The sequence below is a fragment of the Gopherus flavomarginatus genome, chromosome 10, assembly GCF_025201925.1.
Source record: "Gopherus flavomarginatus isolate rGopFla2 chromosome 10, rGopFla2.mat.asm, whole genome shotgun sequence".
NCBI lineage: Eukaryota > Metazoa > Chordata > Testudines > Testudinidae > Gopherus > Gopherus flavomarginatus.
The window spans coordinates 76,949,139-76,969,051 of record NC_066626.1 but is presented as its reverse complement, the minus strand read 5'-3'; positions in this window follow the sequence as shown (position 1 = coordinate 76,969,051).

The following is a 19,913-nucleotide window of genomic DNA, read 5'->3' as shown; positions in this document are numbered from 1 at the left end:
ATGAACTCCACGCAGATGCCTGAAGGATCAGGGCATTAATTTGTAGTTATCTATCAAAGCAAGCCAGGGCTTGAAATGCTTCTGATAATTTTTGCAAGGATTAGATTAACATAACTGTGCCCAGAGATGCTAATCATATTTGATGTTTGAACTCGCAGGCATCTGTCTTGGTACCTGTCTGCCTTTCATTGCTTCATGTTCATCATAAAAGCAGAGATACTTCAGTGGAAATGTTACTGTCACACCCCACCATCCTAACACAAAGCCTGTCTGTGCTAAAATAAGGACTTAGTTACAATGGATAAAAACAAAGCACCGCGTGAATATCTGTAGCAAACCCAAAAGCCCTGTTTCTTAGCACAATTCCTATTATTAGAGTTTTCATAAATAACTCTGTGGTAGCTCTAACTCAGTGATGTCTGAGTGGCATCTTCCGCACTGCTCATAGTTGTATTATTAAAAAAACTCACTGCACTTGGATTATTTTTCTTTTTTTTATAGTAAAATTTCTGATGTGATACGTTGTTTAATGTCAGGAAAAGCAAAATATGATTCAGACTCCAGTCTTGCAGATACACAGATGCTTAAAGAACAAGAGTACTTGTGGCACCTTAGAGACAAACAAATTTATCTGAGTATAAACTTTAATGGGCTAAAGCCCTCTTCATCAGATGCATGCAGTGGAAAATGCAGTAGGAAGATATCTATATCTATATAGATCTATATAGATATATACAGAGAACTTGAAAATATGGGTGTTGCCATACCTACTCTAATGAGACTGATGGATTAAGGTGGGTTATTATTAGCAGGAGAAAAAAAAACTTTTGTAGTGATAATCAGGATGGCCCATTTCAAACAGTTGACAAGAAGGTGTGAGTAACAGTAGGGGGAAAATTAGCATGGGGAAATAGTTTAGTTTGTGTAATAACTCATCCACTCCCAGTCTTTATTCAAGCCTAATTTAATGATGTCCATTTTGCAAATTAATTTTAGTTCTGCAGTTTTTCATTGGAGTCTGCTTTTGAAGTTTTTTTGTTAAATAATTGCGACTTTTGGGTCTGTAATAGTGGCCAGGGAGGTTGAAGTGTTCTCTGACCTGTTTTGAATGTTATAATTCTTGACTTCTGATTTGTGTCCATTTATTCTTTTGTGTAGAGACTGTCTGGTTTGGCCAATGTACATGGCAGAGGGGCATGTGCCAGCAATGCAATCCATCTGATGAAGTGGGCTTTAGCCCACAAAAGCTTAGGCTCAAATAAATTTGTTAGTCTCTAAGGTGCCGCAGGGACTCCTCATCCTTTTTGCTGACACAGACACTGCTACCACTCGGAAACCTGTCACAGATGCTTAACTCAATCACATGATGGTCTTGTCGACTTCATGCACATGCGTTGTCCCATTGGTTTCATAGGGACTACTCCCATTAGTAAAGCTAAGCCTGTGCTTAAGTTTTTCATGATCAGGCCTCAGGAAGGTGGGATTATTAAAGACAAAAATGAGAGTTAGGCATCCAACTCCCAGTGACTTTCAGTGGAAACTGGGGCCCAGATCCTTACAGGTAATTTTATGCCCAGTTCTCCTGGATTTCAATTCACTTAAATTCCTTTGAGGAGCTGGGTTTAGGAGCCTAGTGACTTTTGTGCTTTGGAAATTTCTCCCTATTAACTTACTGTAGTTTGCTCAAGTGGCAAAATTTCCATTGAGCTTAGGCAACATTCAGAACATACTGATCAAAAGCGAAAATTCTCAGGCCATTCCAGGGGAGCAGCGGGGAAGAGATCCTCAGTGTGTAACTCAGCATAATGGATGTTGCAGGCCTTGAGCACTGTTTCCCAAGGGGTCCAGCTAACAGTATATTATGTTTTTAAAACGGGCTAATTTGTTGTCTCTTTTCCTTTTCCTTGCTCAGGAGTTAAATAAGTTTACAAAATTGGATATATGTGTCTGCCATGATGTGAGTAAAGATTTAGCCTGGCCTGTTCTAATAATAAATTGCATGCTGATCATATTTTTACTGCAGTCAGGGCGTAGTTTAGCTGTATCTGATTGGCTCTAATTCAAGATTTTTGACTTTCAGCAGGCGAAGAATACACAGTGGTAAGAAAAGCACTGCGAAAAGCCCATGGTTATTATATCCACCCATGACAAATTGGGCTCCAGAAAACACAGAGACAATATTTGTTGACCAATATACACACACTCTAAAGCAGCTTTTATAATGGCGAGCTGCAGATCTTTGTTTCTAGAAACCATGTGCTTCATTGCATGTATATATAGCTTTTAAATTAAGATCATTAGACCAGATAATGAGACAACACAATGGTCATATATGAGGTTTATTGATCATTTCTGCACTGACTAAATTCCCCAAGTCCTGTACTGGCATTTTAACATCTCTGGTTTCATGTTGGGCACAGAGGCAGCTAACATGGAAACAAAACTCAAGACATTCCAGGAAACAGACATTTGCTCAGAGATCACTCTGCCAGTGTAAGCAGATCCAGCCACTTCCATTCCTTGTAACAAGGCACTAAGGTTTGCCTTACTATAAGCATTCACCTGTCTCAGTGTAAAACCTGGGTTGGTTTATTTAGAAACAGCTGCTTCTTTGGTTTTCTCAAAACCCTGGTGTGGAAAATGGAGGGGAAATTGTGGGCCAGTATTTATCTACAGAAGAGATAGTCATTACTGAATTATCCTCTGCCAAGAACCCTAACGTGAAGTTAGGTGAAAGATGATGTAGGTGAGAGAGAGACTGTTCAGGTTTGAATCTGGTTTAGGGTTCAGGTGTTCTTGGGAAGATTTTGGCCCAGAAATGGCAGGAATCTCATAAGATTATTTGATCTTGTGAGATTTCAACCATATCCCAATCAGAACTGGAGATGTACATCACCTGGGCTATGTCTGCACTACTATGGAAGCCCGGGGTTTGAATTCAGGCTCAAGCCTAACTCTTCTTCTGTCCACACACAAATTGCGCTAACCCAGGGCTCGGACCCAGAGTCCCATGCCTGAGTCTGTTGTCCTAGATTTGAGGGGTGAGTGTACCCCAGATTGTGATCGAGCTAATTGCAACCATGTTGTGTGCATTCAGCCACCATGAATTAATAAAACAGAATACCACCAAGTTAAGGATTAATTTGAAAGCAGGTTTATGGGGGCAAGGTCAAAACTAACTGTGGGCTTGCAGTTTCTGCTAATCAGAATGGAAGGAGATGAGAAAAGAGTCAATAAATTGAAACTGAAGGAAAATAAGTGGATGGAGACCTATAATTTGAGTGCCTTTGATATACAGAAGCTTATGATGACTAAAATGGTTAGGCATGTTTGTTGATAAGCAGTTTATTTAAGTTAGAAGAAGTGATGACCCAGTAGGGGTCACTGTGAGCTGTGTGGTTTATAAAAGTTAATTATAGAAAGACTAGGTCAATGGTTCCCAAACTTTTTCCACCACTGGTGCAGGGAAAACCCCTGATGGGCCAGGCTGGTTTGTGTACCCGCCGCGTCTGCAGGTTCCGCCGATCGCGGATCCCAGTGGCTGCAGTTCGCTGCTCCAGGCCAATAGGAGCTGCTGGAAGTGGTGGCCAGTATGTTCCTTGGCCCGCTCCGCTTCCAGCAGCTCCCATTGGCCTGGAGCAGCGAACCGCGGCCACCAGGAGCTGCGATTGGCAGAACCTGCAGACATGGCAGGTACACAACCCTGCCCAGCCTTCCAGGGGCTTTCCCTGCACAAGCAGCAGAACAAGTTTGGGAACCACAGGACTAAATAATAGAATGTAGTTTGAAGTAGTTCTCTGAAACCATCCTGAGATACTTTTTTCTGACACCCTACTACCCGACAGGGAAACGACAGGCCATTGCGGACCTGTTGTCAGTTACTCAATAGCATCTCAAATTCTAGGTAATAAGTTGGGATGTTGTAACCCTACTGCTTATGTGTGTGTTTGCTTAAATCTAATAAATTGTAGCTTTAGATAAGACCACGCTTACTTTTATCAATTTTCATCAGCTAGAAGTGCTGTGCTCCCATTGATTTATTCCTGACACTGCCTGGAGTGAAATAGTTAAGCTACTACTGCTTTGGGTTCAGAAAACCCTGGGTAACACGTCAAGCTGGGACCTAGGGTTCAAGCCCCATTGTTTTGCAGTGTAGATGCAGCCCCACAGGACTTGTATCCTGTGAATCTGGCAGAAGTATCCCACAGGCTGACTTTTTTTGTCCTTTTGACAGTCAAATTTGGTGGACAGTCAAGTTTTTCCACATTGCATGATGAAGAAAGGACTAGAGTGGCCACATCTTGGGAGGATGCTAGGAAGTCTGGTATATGGGTGATTGAACTCGGGTCTGCATGATGCAGTGTAGATGCTGGAGCCACAGGTTGTGACCATGGTTCAACAATTCCTAACCTGGGGTTACAAATGAGTGAATACACTCAAGCTCTAGGTTAACTAACACAGGGTCTGCGAACTGGAGTGCTACGGGGCTTACATTGTGGTGTAGACATACCTCTACATTTTATTATCCCATTTGGCACTAGAATAGGGTGACCAGATGTCCCGATTTTATAGGGACAGTCCCGATTTTGGGTCTTTTTTCTATATAGGCTCCTATTACTCCCTACCCTCATCTTGATTTTTCACATTTGCTGTCTGGTACCATCCTACACTAGAACTGCAGGGCCAGGTCCAAATCTGGGCATTCAGGACCCAATCTGGCCAAGCACTGATATGTATGTTTATGTCTACCCCTATTCACTAAAGCATGCACTTGAAGTTAAGAATGTGTTTAAATCCTGCTTCAGGTTACAAACATGTTTCAATGTTTTCCTGAACAGGGATGATTCCCTTTATGAGGGAGTCAAATCTGAATATTCCCTCTACCTCTTCCCCCAAATTCTTTTTGTCATGCTCATCAAGACAAATCCCAGAGGGTCATAGACTCCTTGCAGACTGAGCATCACGTGGATTGATCTCAAGCTAGGATTTTCTGATTTCAGTCACTCTCTACAATTCATATCTATTAAAGAGTGTTTTGAGGATTAACCAAATGTAGAATATTCCCACTTATCTGAAACCCTATTCTCCGAACCTCCACATTATCTGAATCCCTTCCTTGTCTCCCATGTATCTCATGTGGGAAGGACAAGAAAGGGGTTTGGATAATGCAGGAGTTTGGATAATAGAGCAGAGACCCCCCCCAGTCAGGACTGCAAGATAGAGGAAGAGGATGGGCCCTTGGCTGCAGGGAAGGCCACCCAACTGTTGAATGGGTGAACTGCTCCTACCCTCTCGATTATCTGAACTCCTGATTATCTGAATAAAATCTCTGTCCTCCATGTTATTTAGATAATCAGGAGTATACTGTAACCAGTGTTTGCAATATATTCTAAATCCCTCAGATGCAAAGTGGTATAGAATCTCTTTCTTTCTTTATTTCAGGATTTGGGCCACATCGTGCTAGGCACTGTGCAGGCAGAGGTCGACATGGTCCTGGACACAAAGAATTTACAGTTGAAGATGAGCAGCATACTTTAGTTGGGATAAGAGTCAATCCAGTACACATTTTAATTCCTTTTAAAGAATGTGTAAATCAATACTCTGCCCTCCTCCACTCCCCATCCCTATTGAGCTGAATTTCAATGTTCTACCTGTTGAAAATGGAACTATCATAATATTGGATTGTTCTTTTGGACTACAAAGGGAGGTTTCCTGACATCTTCCATAAATTCCCTACAGCTTAATCTAAATGACATTATACTTAGTGCTGTAAAAGCTTTCAATGCCAACAGACTAAATTAATTACAGCCCAATGAATTCTGAATTTTTTATTCATTCTTGGGTTCCTTGACACTAATTCAAATCCCGATCTTTCTCTGAAATCTTTTGCTAATTTTGTCACTTGTTGGCATCTTTGTTAATATTCCCATGAGTCAGAATGGTTGTTTCAGGGCTAATCTGTGTAGAAATGAGCTCAGTCATGTTGTATCAGTAAAGCAGGTAGCACGCCACCTTGTCACCTACACTGTTTGAAGGTAAGATGAGGTTAGGGATCTTCTGACCAAAGCCCATAAATTCTCTGAACAAACCAGTTAATTTCCAGAACAAAGAGTAGCTGCCATTATGAATACTCTCTCATACTCTTTGATATACTAAAAACTCAGCTATCCTCTTTCAACTACTCACAATCAGCCCCAACATGCTACATCTGGAGAAGAATCTGAGAGAAGGTCCTCAAGAAGGACCTAGTGATCTGGAGCAAGCAGAGCTAGAGGGGGTTCCTTACTGGGGAAACTGCTAGTCAGCACTGGCTGCCCGGGTCCCATGAGAAAGTAGAAGGATTGGCTTTTCTTCTCTTTTCTTTTTGGAGTCCTGGGGTTCAACCATGGCTGTTTGGAGACACAGGGGATAAGGACCTCAGATCTCCTCCTCCTTTACATTGCATGAGACCATGGGCACCTGGTCCTTTTTATGGGCAGTGGAAGTATTTTGCCATTTTTGTTCATTTGAACTACTTTACATCCTGGAAAGGGGAAAGTTGCAGTTAGAGGGCTGCACCCCAAACTCTGAACTCAAACCATAGCAATGTCATTACCCGGGGAAGGATGGAACAAGAGAGGTCCCATCGTCACCCCAACAGGGTGCTAGAGAGTAACCTATTGCAACATCACACTTAACGTTTTTGCACAGTTACCGCACAATGCATTGTTATGCCCATTTTACAAAAGGGGAACTGAGAAGAGAAGGCAAGAGGTTTGTGCAAGGGCATGGAGAGGAGTGTCAAAACTGGATCTCAAATGCAGAGGAGTCTCTTTGGCACAAGTATAAAAAGAGGAATTAAAGGTTGAAGATTTTGAAGCTATCCAGGGGATCTGGGCACTTAATTCTCATTATTAGGCTTTGAAAATCTCAGACTTGGGTCACATTTCCAAGCTTTTCTCCATAACCATGAGGGTTAGAAACATCTTGGTTTTCAAAATGAAAGATGAGATGCTCACATAGTGACTTGACTCCAGTGCTGCTGAAGCTTTAACAAAAGCACCAAGTATCATAAGACTTGCAATAAACTCACGAGAATTGGCAACACCGGGACTTTTAGACTTTTTTTCTATAACTGGGGTCTTGCAGTGGTAAAGACTACGTACAGGAAACCATTTGCAGGGCATAACAACTATATTGAACCAACAAATGTATGAACAATACAGTACTATTATTCTTATGTACCACTAGATGGAGAACTCTATATGTTCACTTTTATTTCTATATTATATACTACATGCATACACAGATGGACACACCCTTCTTTTTATATACAACTCTTGTAAGACTGTTTTTATTTCTCTGAAGAGTTGGAGGCTGGGTCTCACAGGGAAATAACACTAGTCATCAATGGAAGCTGGTATTAAAGGGAAAGGCTGAACATTCAATGCAACTCTTCTTCTTCTTCACAAACGCTGGCGGTCTGCTAGCAATGGAGCTAAAATGAGTTTTGGACTCATAAAAAAAAGAAGAAGATTTGCGATATACCCGATGATACTGATAGAGCCTTTGATGAATTCTTTAATAATACCTAGTGCTTTACATCAGTAGATCTCAGAGCACTTTACAAAGGTCAGTATCACAATTGCTATTGTATGGATGGAGAAACTGAGGCACAGAGAGGCAAAGTTCTGTGGCCTGCGTTGTGCAAGTGGTCAGAATAAATGACCACCATGGTTTCTTCTGGCCTCAGAATCTCTGAAGTGACTTACCCAGCAGTAGAAGCAGGCATAGAACCCAACTCTCCTGAGTCCTAACACAATGCTCAATCCACTAGGCCACATCTTTGAAATTAGAAACAAGCAAATCCTTCCCACTGAAAGGTCTCTAGAAGGAATAAACCTGCCTGTAAGGTTGTATCAGCCATGAAGGGTGTGCATACTGTCATAATTATAAAGGGAAGGGTAACAACTCTCCTGTGTATAATACTATAAAATTCCTTCTGGCCAGAGACACCAAAATCCTTTTACTTGTAAAGGGTTAAGAAGCTCAGGTAACATGGCTGACACCTGATCCAAAAAACCAATAAGGGGACAAGATACTTTCAAATCTTGGTGGGGGGAAGGCTTTTGTTTGTGTGCTCTTTGTTTTGGGGGTTGTTCACTCTTGGGACTAAGAGGGACCAGACATCAATCCAGGCTCTCCAAATCTTTCTGAATCCATCTGATATATTTCAAACTTTTAGGTAACAGCCAGGCAAGGCATATTAGTTTTATCTTTGTTTTCTCAACTTGTAAATGTTTCTTTTGCTAGAGGGTTTACCTCTGTTTGCTGTAACTTTAAACCTAAGGCTAGAGGGGGTTCTTCTGGGCTCTTTAAATCTAATTATCCTATAAAGTTATTTTCCATCCTGATTTTATATGTGGGGACCCCCATGAAAGCCCCCTAAGCTTATTTACCAACTTAGATTTACAATAAGCTACCACCACCAAGTGTGTTCTAAATCTTAGGGAAGAGCCACTTGGAACTCTGCCTTTCCCCAAATATTTTTCAAGTCTCTAACCCCCCCTTTTCTGGATAGATTTGAGACTAATTCCCCCCCTCCCCAAGTCCTTACATCCCTTTTCCTGGGAGAAAGGCTTGAAAGTATACCCTCACCAATTAGTCCTGGTGAACACAGATCCGAAACTCTTGGATCTTAAAACAATGAAAAAAACCCAATTAGGTTCTCAAAAAAAATTAATGAAAAAAAGGTAAAACTCATCTTTGTAAAATCAGGATGGAAAATAACTTTAGAGGGTAGCCTTAAAGTTATTGCAAACAGAGGTAAACTCTCTAACAAAAGAAACATTTACAAGTTGAGAAAACAAAGATAAAACTAACACGCCTTGCCTGGCTGTTACTTACAAGTCTGAAATATCAGAGACGGATTCAGAAAGATTTGGCGAGCATGGATTGATGTCTGGCCCCTGTTAGTCCCAAGAGTCAACAATCCCCAAAACAACAAGCACACAAACAAAAGCCTCCCCCCATCAAGATTTGAAAGTATCTTGTCCCCTTATTGGTCCTTTGGGTCAGGTGTCAGCCAGGTTACCTGAGCTTCTTAACCCTTTACAGGTAAAAGGATTTTGGTGTCTTTGGCCAGAAGGGATTTTATAGTATTGTACACAGGAGGATTGTTACCCTTCCCTTTATAGTTATGACACCTACATACACAAGTTGCACCAATTTATCTTAAATCAGTTTAAAAACTCACTTAGTTTAACCACTGCAACCCCCTATGGATCCTGTTGTATCTGTTTAAAACTGGTTATGTTGGTTTTGCTTATGCCTGTAAATACCAATAGAAATCTAAGCCACTCAGCCTGGCATTCAGTCCCCCTCTGAGGGTGGATGGGTCACAGAGGTTGATGAGTCTGCTACAGCTTTGGCTAGCAGAGGCGGGTCTTTTAGCTCACGCAGTAGAGGCTCATGCATTAAGATCTTGAGGTTCTAGGTTTAATCTTTCCTGCTGACAACACACCCAGGAGCACAACACAACACAAACTAAATGGATGTGAGCCAGGTTTAAACCAGTTTAAGGTTTCCACACACAAGATTACTGGGTTAATTAAATCAGTATAAAATCACACTTTTTTAACTGTACTAAAGGGTTCTTTAATGTGGTGGAGAAAGGCAGAAAAAGAACCAATGGCTTGAAATTGAAGCTAGACAAATTCAAACAAGAAATAAGGCACTAAGTTTTTAGTAGTGAGGGGGAATAACCACCGGAACTACCAAGGGAAGTGGTGGATTCTCCACCTCTTGACATCTTCAGGTCAAGACCTGGATTCCTTTCTGGAAGATACGCTTTAGCCAAACACAAGTTATTGGGTGCCATACAGGAGTAACTGGGTGGAATTCCACAGCCTATGTTATACAGGAGTCAGACTACATGATCTAATGGTCCCTATGAAACTCTGAGTGAAACTCTATGATCTGTGTTATGCAGGTGGTCAGACTAACTGATTGAAGTGATATCTTCTTTCCCTAAAAACTGAGTTTATGAAACTATCTGTACTAAGGGCAGGTCTACACTATAGGGAAAAGTCGATCTAAGCTATGCAATTTGAGTTACATTGGTAGCGTCACTTAAGTCAACGGAGCTTAGATCTATTTACCACGAGGTCAACACCGTGCTGAGTTAATGGGAGAAACTCTCCCGTCGACTCCTTTTACTCTTCTCATTCCGGTGGATTACCGAAGTCAACGGGAGAGTTATCCACCCCCGGTGGATTGATCACCATAGCATCGATCCCACCAGTAATGGAGACCAGCCCTAATTCACACCAGAATTCTCTATTTTGTCAATGACCAAGAAGTCTCCATAAATTCAGTATTTAAAGCAAACTATCTTTGTATGTTTCCTGTGTGTTGAAAGTAAAGCTGAGATTTTTAATTTAGTCCCTGAGAACAGAGGTCGAGGAATGTCACCTGGCAGGCTGTCAGCTCATAATCTGGACTGACATTTTAAAGCTGTTAACCGATTCCAAGTGAGATGCAAGGATATATACATCCTGTATATGGTCTGGGGAGCAAATATTAGGCAAAATGGCTGGCACATCAGCAATGAGAACTTCTACTAGAAAAGTAAAATAGGTTGTAATACCAGGCTGAAAGTACAGTGTTCATCAAAAAAGTTCAGGTTTAGCTTCCAAACACTGTAAATTCAGAATCCTTAGTGGTTGTATTTGGCTATTTCTCAGGAATGACAGGACTGGCCAGGCTCATTGTTTTCTCAGCTAACATTCAGGTTTCTGATTTCCCAAGGATACCAGCTTCAGGCAACCTATTTTCAGAGAGTTTTGTTTGCACTACTAGTTGCTGTCAGTCACTTTTTCAGCATAAGAACATAAGAATGGCCCTACCGGGTCAGACCAAAGGTCCATCTAGCCCAGTATCTGTCTACCGACAGTGGCCAATGCCAGGTGCCCCAGATGGAGTGAAGCTAACAGGCAATGATCAAATGATCTCTCTCCTGCCATCCATCTCCATCCTCTGATGAACAGAGGCTAGGGACACCATTCTTTACCCTTCCTGGCTAATAGCCATTTATGGACTTAGCCACCATGAATTTATCCAGTTCCCTTTTAAACATTGTTATAGTCCCAGCCTTCACAACCTCCTCAGGTAAGGAGTTCCACAAGTCGATTGTGCGCTGTGTGAAGAAGAACTTCCTTTTATTTGTTTTAAACCCGTTACCTATTAATTTCATTTGGTGACCCCTAGTTCTTGTATTATGGGAATAAATAAAAAACTTTTCCTTATCCACTTTCTCCACATCACTCATGATTTTATATATCTCTATCATATCCCCCCTTAGTCTCCTCTTTTCCAAGCTGAAGAGACTTAGCCTCTTTAATCTTTCCTCATATGGGACCCTCTCCAAACCCCTAATCATTTTTGTTGCTCTTTTCTGAACCTTTTCTAGTGCTAGAATATCTTTTTTGAGGTGAGGAGACTACATCTGTACACAGTATTCGAGATGTGGGCTACCATGGATTTATATAAGGGCAATAATATATTCTCAGTCTTATTCTCTATCCCCTTTTTATTGATTCCTAACATCCTGTTTGCTTTTTTGACCGCCTCTGCACCCTGCGTGGACATCTTCAGAGAACTATCCACGATGACGCCAAGATCTTTTTCCTGACTCATAGCTAAATTAGCCCCCATCACATTGTATGTATAGTTGGGGTTATTTTTTCCAATGTGCATTACTTTACATTTATCCACATTACATTTCATTTGCCATTTTGTTGCCCAATCACTGAGTTTTGTGAGGTCTTTTTGAAGTTCTTCACAATCTGCTTTGGTCTTAACTATCTTGAGTAGTTTAGTATCATCTGCAAACTTTGCCACCTCACTGTTTACCCCTTTCTCCAGATCATTTATGAATAAATTGAATAGGATTGGTCCTAGAACTGACCCTTGGGGAACACCACTAGTTACCCCTCTCCATTCTGAGAATTTACCATTAATTCCTACCCTTTGTTCCCTGTCTTTTAACCAGCTCTCAATCCATGAAAGGACCTTCCCTTTTATCCTATGACAGCTTAATTTATTTAAGAACCTTTGGTGAGGGACCTTGTCAAAGGCTTTCTGGAAATCAAAATACACTATGTCCACATGTTTGTTGACTCCTTTAAAGAACTCTAATAAATTAGTAAGACATGATTTCCCTTAACAGAAACCATGTTGACTATTGCTTAACAGTTTATGTTTTTCTATGTGTCTGGCAATTTTATTCTTAACTATTGTTTCTACTAATTTGCCCAGTTCCGACGTTAGACTTATCGGTCTGTAATTGCCGGGATCACCTCTAGAGCCCTTTTTAAATATTGGTGTTACATTAGCTAACTTCCAGTCATTGGGTACCAAAGCCGATTTAAAGGACAGGTTACAAACCTTAGTTAATAGTTCCGCAACTTCACATTTGAGTTCTTTCAGAACTCTTGGGTGAATGCCATCTGGTCCCGGTGACTTGTTAATGTTGAGTTTATCAATTAATTCCAAAACCTCCTCTAGTGACCCTTCAATCTGTGACAGTTCCTCAGATTTGTCAACTACAAAAGCCAGCTTAGGTTTGGGAATCTCCCTAACATCCTCAGCTGTGAAGACTGAAGCAAAGAATCCATTTAGTTTCTCCGCAACGACTTTATCGTCTTTAAGCGCTCCTTTTGTATTTCGATCGTCAAGGGGCCCCACTGGATGTTTAGCAGACTTCCTGCTTCTGATGTACTTAAAAAACATTTTGTTATTACCTTTGGAGTTTTTAACTAGCCGTTCTTCAAATTCCTCTTTGGCTTTTCTTATTACACTCTTGCACTTAAGCTGGCAGTGTTTGTGCTCCTTTCTATTTGCCTCACTAGGATTTGACTTCCACTTTTTAAAGGAAGTCTTTTTCTCTCTCACTGCTTCTTTTACATGGTTGTTAAGCCACAGTGGCTCTTTTTTAGTTCTTTTACTGTGTTTCTTAATTTGGTGTATACATTGAAGTTGGGCCTCTATTATGGTGTCTTTAAAAAGGGCCCATGCAACTTGCAGGGATTTCACTTTAGTCACTGTACCTTTTAACTTTTGTTTAACTAACCCCCTCATTTTTGTATAGTTCCCTCTTTTGAAATTAAATGCCACAGTGTTGGGCTGTTGAGGTGTTCTTTCCCCTACAGGGATGTTGAATGCTATTGTATTATGGTCACTATTTCCAAACGGTCCTGCTATAGTTACCTCTTGGACCAGGTCCTGCGCTCCACTCAGGATTAAATCTAGAGTTGCCTCTCCCCTTGTGGGTTTCCGTACCAGCTGCTCCATGAAGCAGTCATTTAATGTATGGATGAAGAGTTTCCCATTAAATGATGAACTCAAACGTAAATAAGTAAATATATGTGAAAACTTTTTTAAAACTCTGTTTTAGGTCCTGGATCTATCTATCCTTTCATTTAATACTCAACTGGAGTATTGTGTCCAGTTCTGGGCACTGCATTTCAAGAAAGATGTGGAGAAATTGGAGAGGGTCCAGAGAAGAACAACAAGAATGATTAAAGATATTGAGACCATGACCTATGAAGGAAGGCTGAAAGAATTGGGTTTATTTAGTTTGGAAAAGAGAAGACTGAGAGGGGACATGATAGCAGTTTTCAGGTATCTAAAAGGGTGTCATAAGGAGGAGGGAGAAAACTTCTTCACCTTAGCCTGTAAAGCTAGAACAAGAAGCAATGGGCTTAAACTGCAGCAAGAGAGGTATAGGTTGGACATTAGGAAAAAGTTCCTAACTGTCAGGGTGGTTAAACACTGGAATAAATTGCTTAGGAGGTTGTGGAATCTCCACCTCTGGAGATATTTAAAAGTAGGTTAGATAAATATCTATCTGGGATGATCTAGATAGTATTTGGTCCTGCCATGAGGGCAGGGGACTGGACTCGATGACCTCTTGAGGTCCTTTCCAGTCCTAGAATCTATGAATATCCAATGGAGGTTGTGGAATCCCTGTCATTGGAGATTTTTAAGAACAGGTTGGATAAACACCTATCAGGGATGGTCTAGGTTTACTTGGTCCTGCCTCAGTGCAGGGAGCTGGACTAGATGACCTCTCAAGGTCCCTTACAGCCTTACATTTCCATGACTTTAGGATTTATGCAACATTCACTATCCATGGATCTTTTTATTTATCTGCCAGCACATCACCTATCCATCCATCTGTAGTGTCATCTTTCTATCTTCTTCTAACTGCACCCAATTACAGTAGAACTTATGGAAAGACATGGAAGAATTTAAGCTGAAAGGATATCCTCTGTAGGCTATGGTCTGTCTCTGAACACGGGCTCACACACTCTGGAGTAAACTAGTTTGTGTAATTATTGTTTTAGCGCCTAGTAAGTGTCATAATCACAAATGCTTTAGCCAATCTGATGTTCCATTCATTAGTGGACTGTGGTGGAATGGTCTGATGGTCAATGGACTTTTGATCAGGTCACTTGGACCAGTGCTGAGAGGGGAGGGAACTGCTTGTGATTAAACCATCAGACAGAAACTTCAGAATCATAGAAGATTAGGGTTGGAAGAGACCTCAAGAGGTCATATAGTCCAACCCACTGCTCAAAGCAGGACCAACCCCAACTAAATCATCGCAGGCAAGGCTTTGTCAAGCCGGGTCTTAAAAACCTTTAAGGATGTAGATTCCACCACCTCCATAGGTAACCAATTTCAGTTCTTCACCACTCTCCTAATGAAATAGTGTTTCCTAATATCCAACCTAAACCTCCCTCACTGCAACTTGAGACCATTTCTCCTTATTCTGTCATCTGCCACCACTGAGAACAGCCCAACTCCATCCTCTTTGGAACCCCGCTTCAGGTAGTTGAAGGCTGCTATCAAATCTCCCCTCACTCTTCTCTTCTGCAGGTTAAATAACCCCAGTTCCCTCAGCCTCTCCTCGTAAGTCATTTGCCCTAGCCTCCTGATCATTTTCATTGCCCTCTGCTGGACTATCTCCAATTTGTTCACATCCTTTCTCTAGTGGGAGGCCCAAAACTGGACACAGTACTCCAGATGTAGCCTCACCAGTGCTGAATAGAGGGGAATAGACACTTCCCTCGATCTGCTGGAAATGCTCCTATTAATGCAGCACAATATGCCATTAACCTTTTTGGCTACAAGGACACACTGTTGACTCATATCCTGCTTCTCATCCACTGTAATCCCAGGTCTTTTTCTGCAGAACTGCCACTTAGCCAGTCGGTCCCCAACCTGTAGCAGTGTGTGGAATTCTTCCATCCTAAGTGCAGGACTCTGCACTTGTCCTTGTTGAACCTCATCAGATTTCTTTTGGCCCAATCTTCCAATTCATCCAGGTCACTTTGAACCCTATCCCTACCCTCCAGAGTATCTACCACTCCCCCAAGTTTAGTATCATCTGCGAATTTGCTGAGGGTGCAATCCATCCCATCATCCAGATCATTAAAGAAGTTGTTGACTGACCCCCTGGGATACTCCACTTGATACTGGCTGCCAACTAGACATTGAGCCGTTGATCATAGGGCTGTATGCATTATCACATAGACCCTGTGGAGATAAACACCTGCAGGAAGTACCACCTTGGAAGGCTCGCCTGACAGCTTCCCTTGTGGCCCCTGCTTGGTCCGGGCACCCTATTTAAGCCCTGGAGGAGTTCCAGGAAGTGTCTGTGCAACAAGATGAACTCCCCTGCCAGTCATAATGATGGACCTGCCTCTCAACCTCTGACTCCACCTCTGATCTTGGGCTCTGACTCTTGGTACTGTTCCTCGCCTCTGACCGCCACTGCTCTGATTATTAGGCCTGAGCGCACACACATTGACTTTGACATAGCCAAGGCCAGAGTCTCTGAACTCTTAACACATTAGCTGAGATTTTTGTTTCAAATATTTGCATTAATCCAAATATTTACTTCCAGAATTAGTTCTTTCACAATATGTAACTTATTTGGCGTAGAGCATTGGACAGCACCCGGTCCTCTGCTATCTCGGTGTAAAACTGGAATAGATCCACTGGATTTACACTGGGTTATCTCCACTCAAAACAATGGAGTGACTTTAGAATCACAACTGGTGTAGCTGAAAGCCTTAAATTTTAAACCCCTAAAAAGACAGACGCTCAGATCCGCAGCTGGTGTAAACGGACTTACCTCCAGCTGAGGCTGGTGCCTAAGGTGAGTAGAAAGGGTATAACTGTGTGGTTCAAAATAAGCAGCAAAGAGTCCTGTGGCACCTTATAGACTAATAGATGTATTGGAGCATAAGCTTTCATGGGTGAATACACATGAATATTCACCCACGAAAGCTCATGCTCCAATACGTCTGTTAGTCTATAAGGTGCCACAGGACTCTTTGTCACTTTTTATAGATCCAAACTAACACGGCTACCCCTCTGGTTCAAATTATGACATTCATATTATTTATTAGGACTCCGGTGATTAGACCAGTCAAACGTGTGGTTCCCTAGTGCTAGGTGTTGAACAAGCAAATACAAGAGACAGGAGGGAAAGGGGAAGTCATTAAAACATGTATGAAACAAGATCAGCTGAAAATTGGACCTGCGATGTAATCTATCACACTGCCCACCATGTTCCCCATTTTACAGGTGGGATTTGAGCAGCAGAGAGCCCTAAAGGGATGTCTACGCAGCAATAAAAAACCCACGGCAGCGAGGGGTAATGAGTCTCAGAGCCCAGCTCAATTGACTTGGGGCTAAAAATAGCAGTATGGATGTTGGGTTTGTGCTGGAGCCCAGTCTCTGAAACCCAGCAAGGGGGGAGGGTCACAGAGCCTGGACTCCAGCCCAGACCCCAGGCTCTGAGAATTATACTGCTGTTTTTTTATTGCAATGTAGACATACCCTAAGTGGCTTGCCAAGGTCACACCAGGAGTGTGGCCCTGAACTCAGAACTTCCGACTCCTGGCCTAGTGCATTAGCCATCCTGTCATTTATTGCACTTGGATAATTTTGTTTTACGTCGATCTTGACCCAAACTTCAGGGGCAACCTATCTATTTATAAGGAGCAGAGCTAAATCCCCAGATCTTGGATACCCCTGTACCATGAGGACTGGATTCTTGCATCTCTGGTCCTAATGCCTTGATTGCTAACTCTACATTCCCTTCCCCCCTTTTCTTTATAACCACGCAGCTTACAAGAAGTATCTAGCCTGGCTTGAAAATCACTGTCATCACATTCTCCAGCACTGCTAGAAATGCTTATCTCACTAATAGCATATAGTTAGGGCCTCAATGCACTACGGTAGTACAAAATAATAATAATAATTTCATTAACTTCCACACAAATGGCTTTTTTATCCTGTCTAATTCTTGGGGCAGCAAATACTTTCGAATGATAATATTTGAACTAAAACAAAATGAGTGTCCCAAAGTGTCAGAGAATCTTGAGCGGGAGGAAAGGGGGGAAAACAGCCCTGATGAATATGTCATTGAGCGAATTCTGGCAGTAAGGAGACGTGTCAGCTGATTGCAGTGCTAACAGTGGGACTAGGTATTCTTTCAATGTACACAGCAGTTGGTGGAAGCTTTAAATAGACAATGGCTCCTTTGTACAGCACTGGCCAGACATTTGTTTGTTCCCTTGAGAGAAGGATCATCTTTAATTTCTCTTTGATTTCTGCTGGTTATTTAGATGCATCGATGGAAACCAGCCTGGCAAAATGCCATCCTTATAACTAGCATTTTGAATGTCATCGATTCCTCTCTTTTCATTACAGATAAACACGTCTTAATATTTTCAGGCCTCTCGGAGCTGGGTATGGATATATAAGACAGTTAGAAAAATTCCCCAAATCCCCATCTACTGTTGCATGAAGATACAAGGAATAAATGAGACCCAGAGTCTTAGGAAAGCTGGGTGTGCAGCTGCACGTACAAAACATGGGGATAACACAGCAACTTATCTGCAAGGTCACTTGCACTGATAAATGTGGTTAGTGCCCTGTCCAGAATTGCTAATTCCGCATGGCCTGTCTGTGCAAGCAAATGCAGTCATTCTGCATGCCTGTTAGTCACACAACCACATCTCCTGCTTGTCTGCAAACGTGGTCCTAGAATTATTGACACACACGATGGGGACTGAGTTCCATTTTTGTACTGAAGGAGACCAGTTTCCTCTTGACTACAGCTAGGTGAAATGTTTTGACTGAAACTATTATGGGTGGAAAAATGCAGATTTGGTGACACCAAAACATTTTGTGAATTAGTGTAGATTTCTCTGAATTGTTTTGGTGGAAAACCACTTCTCAAAAATTTTCTGAAAAAAAAAAATCTAAACCTTTTGCATCATAGATTCATAGACTTTAAGGTCAGAAGGGATAATTATGATTGTCTAGTCTGACCTCCTGCACAATGCCGGCAACAGAATCTCACCCTTCCATTCCTGTAACAAACCCCTAACCTATGTCTGAGCCACTGAAGTCCTCAAATCATGGTTTAAAGACTTCAAGGTGCAGAGAATCTTCCTGCAAGTGACCCATGCCCCACGCTGCAGAGGAAGGTGAAAAATTTCCAGGGCCTCTGCCAATTTGCCCTGGAGGAAAATTCCTTCCTGACGCAAATATGGCGATCAGCTAAACCCTGAGCATGTGGGCAAGACTCACCAGTCAGACACCCAGGAAATGAACCATTCTGATTTTTTTCTCCATTTGATGCAACTTTTCCATTTGAAATTTTCTTCAGTTTTGTTAGTAACATTTTTGTTAAAAAATATAAAAATGCACAAAGTCAAAACAAAATGTTGGGTTTTTTTGTGGTTGAACAAAATATTTCATCCGATCCAAAATGTTTTTTTCTTCACTTTTAATTTGCTAAAAAGTTGGAAGGTTTTTGTATTTGGTTCAACCCAAAACAAAATTTTAAAAATGCCATCAAATGAAAAAAAACCCCATGATTTGCTCCACTCTGTGACTTCATAGGTGCGCAGGCAGCTGCTACCCTGGGGCTACGACTGTGGGGCTCGGACAGGAATTTAAAGGGTCAGGGCTCCCTGAAGGTAGCAGCAGCCGAAGACACGGGCCCTTTAAAGTGCCACTGGGACCCGCTGCCGGAGCCCCGGGTTACCGCACTATATGTGAACCAGTGTTATATCAGGTTGTGTGATATGGGGTAGAGGTGTACTTAAATGGGCAGAATCAGAACCTCAGCTGGTATAAATCAGTGTAGCTCCATTGACTTTAATATTGCCATGCCAATTTACACCATCTGAAGCTCTGGTTTTAGTATATCAGAGCATGTAGCCTCTTGAACTAGGCCCGCTTCCAGTTCTGTTGTAGGTATTTGGGTCATATTGCTTATGAAGGGACCATCTAATGAATGAATGCAGAAGTTTTTGGTGTGCATCTCTTGGATTTTGGGATGCTCTATCCAGCTGTTAAAGCAAACTCTGCGTGCTTTTCTACCCCTTGTCAGGATATCCTTGGAAATGGGAGGCGCTCTCGTTTGCTTCCTGCTGAAACAGGCAAACTCAAAAAGGACAGACTCCCACGTCTGCTGTTTTATTGGAACTGGCCCATCAAAGAAGGAAGGAAAGATGCTGAAATGGGAAATCACCTGGGTCATTTCTGAGAGAACTGCACATCCTCTTTCTGTATTTGAAAGTGGTAATGAGCTCATTTTGCTATCTGCTTCCCAAGCTCAACATGTTTATCTTTCGGAGCTTTTCCTCTTTTCATATCACGCACTGGTCCTTCCTTTGACATTTCTCCACTCATTCATCATCAGTTGTTTACTGAGCACGGGCTGGATGCTGCACATAAAGGAAGGAACGGTCTCTGTGTCTAAATCAGGCGCTGAACATACAGACACAGACAGTACGATCTAGTCATGTAAGTGCATAGCGTCACCCATGAATCCTTTTCTT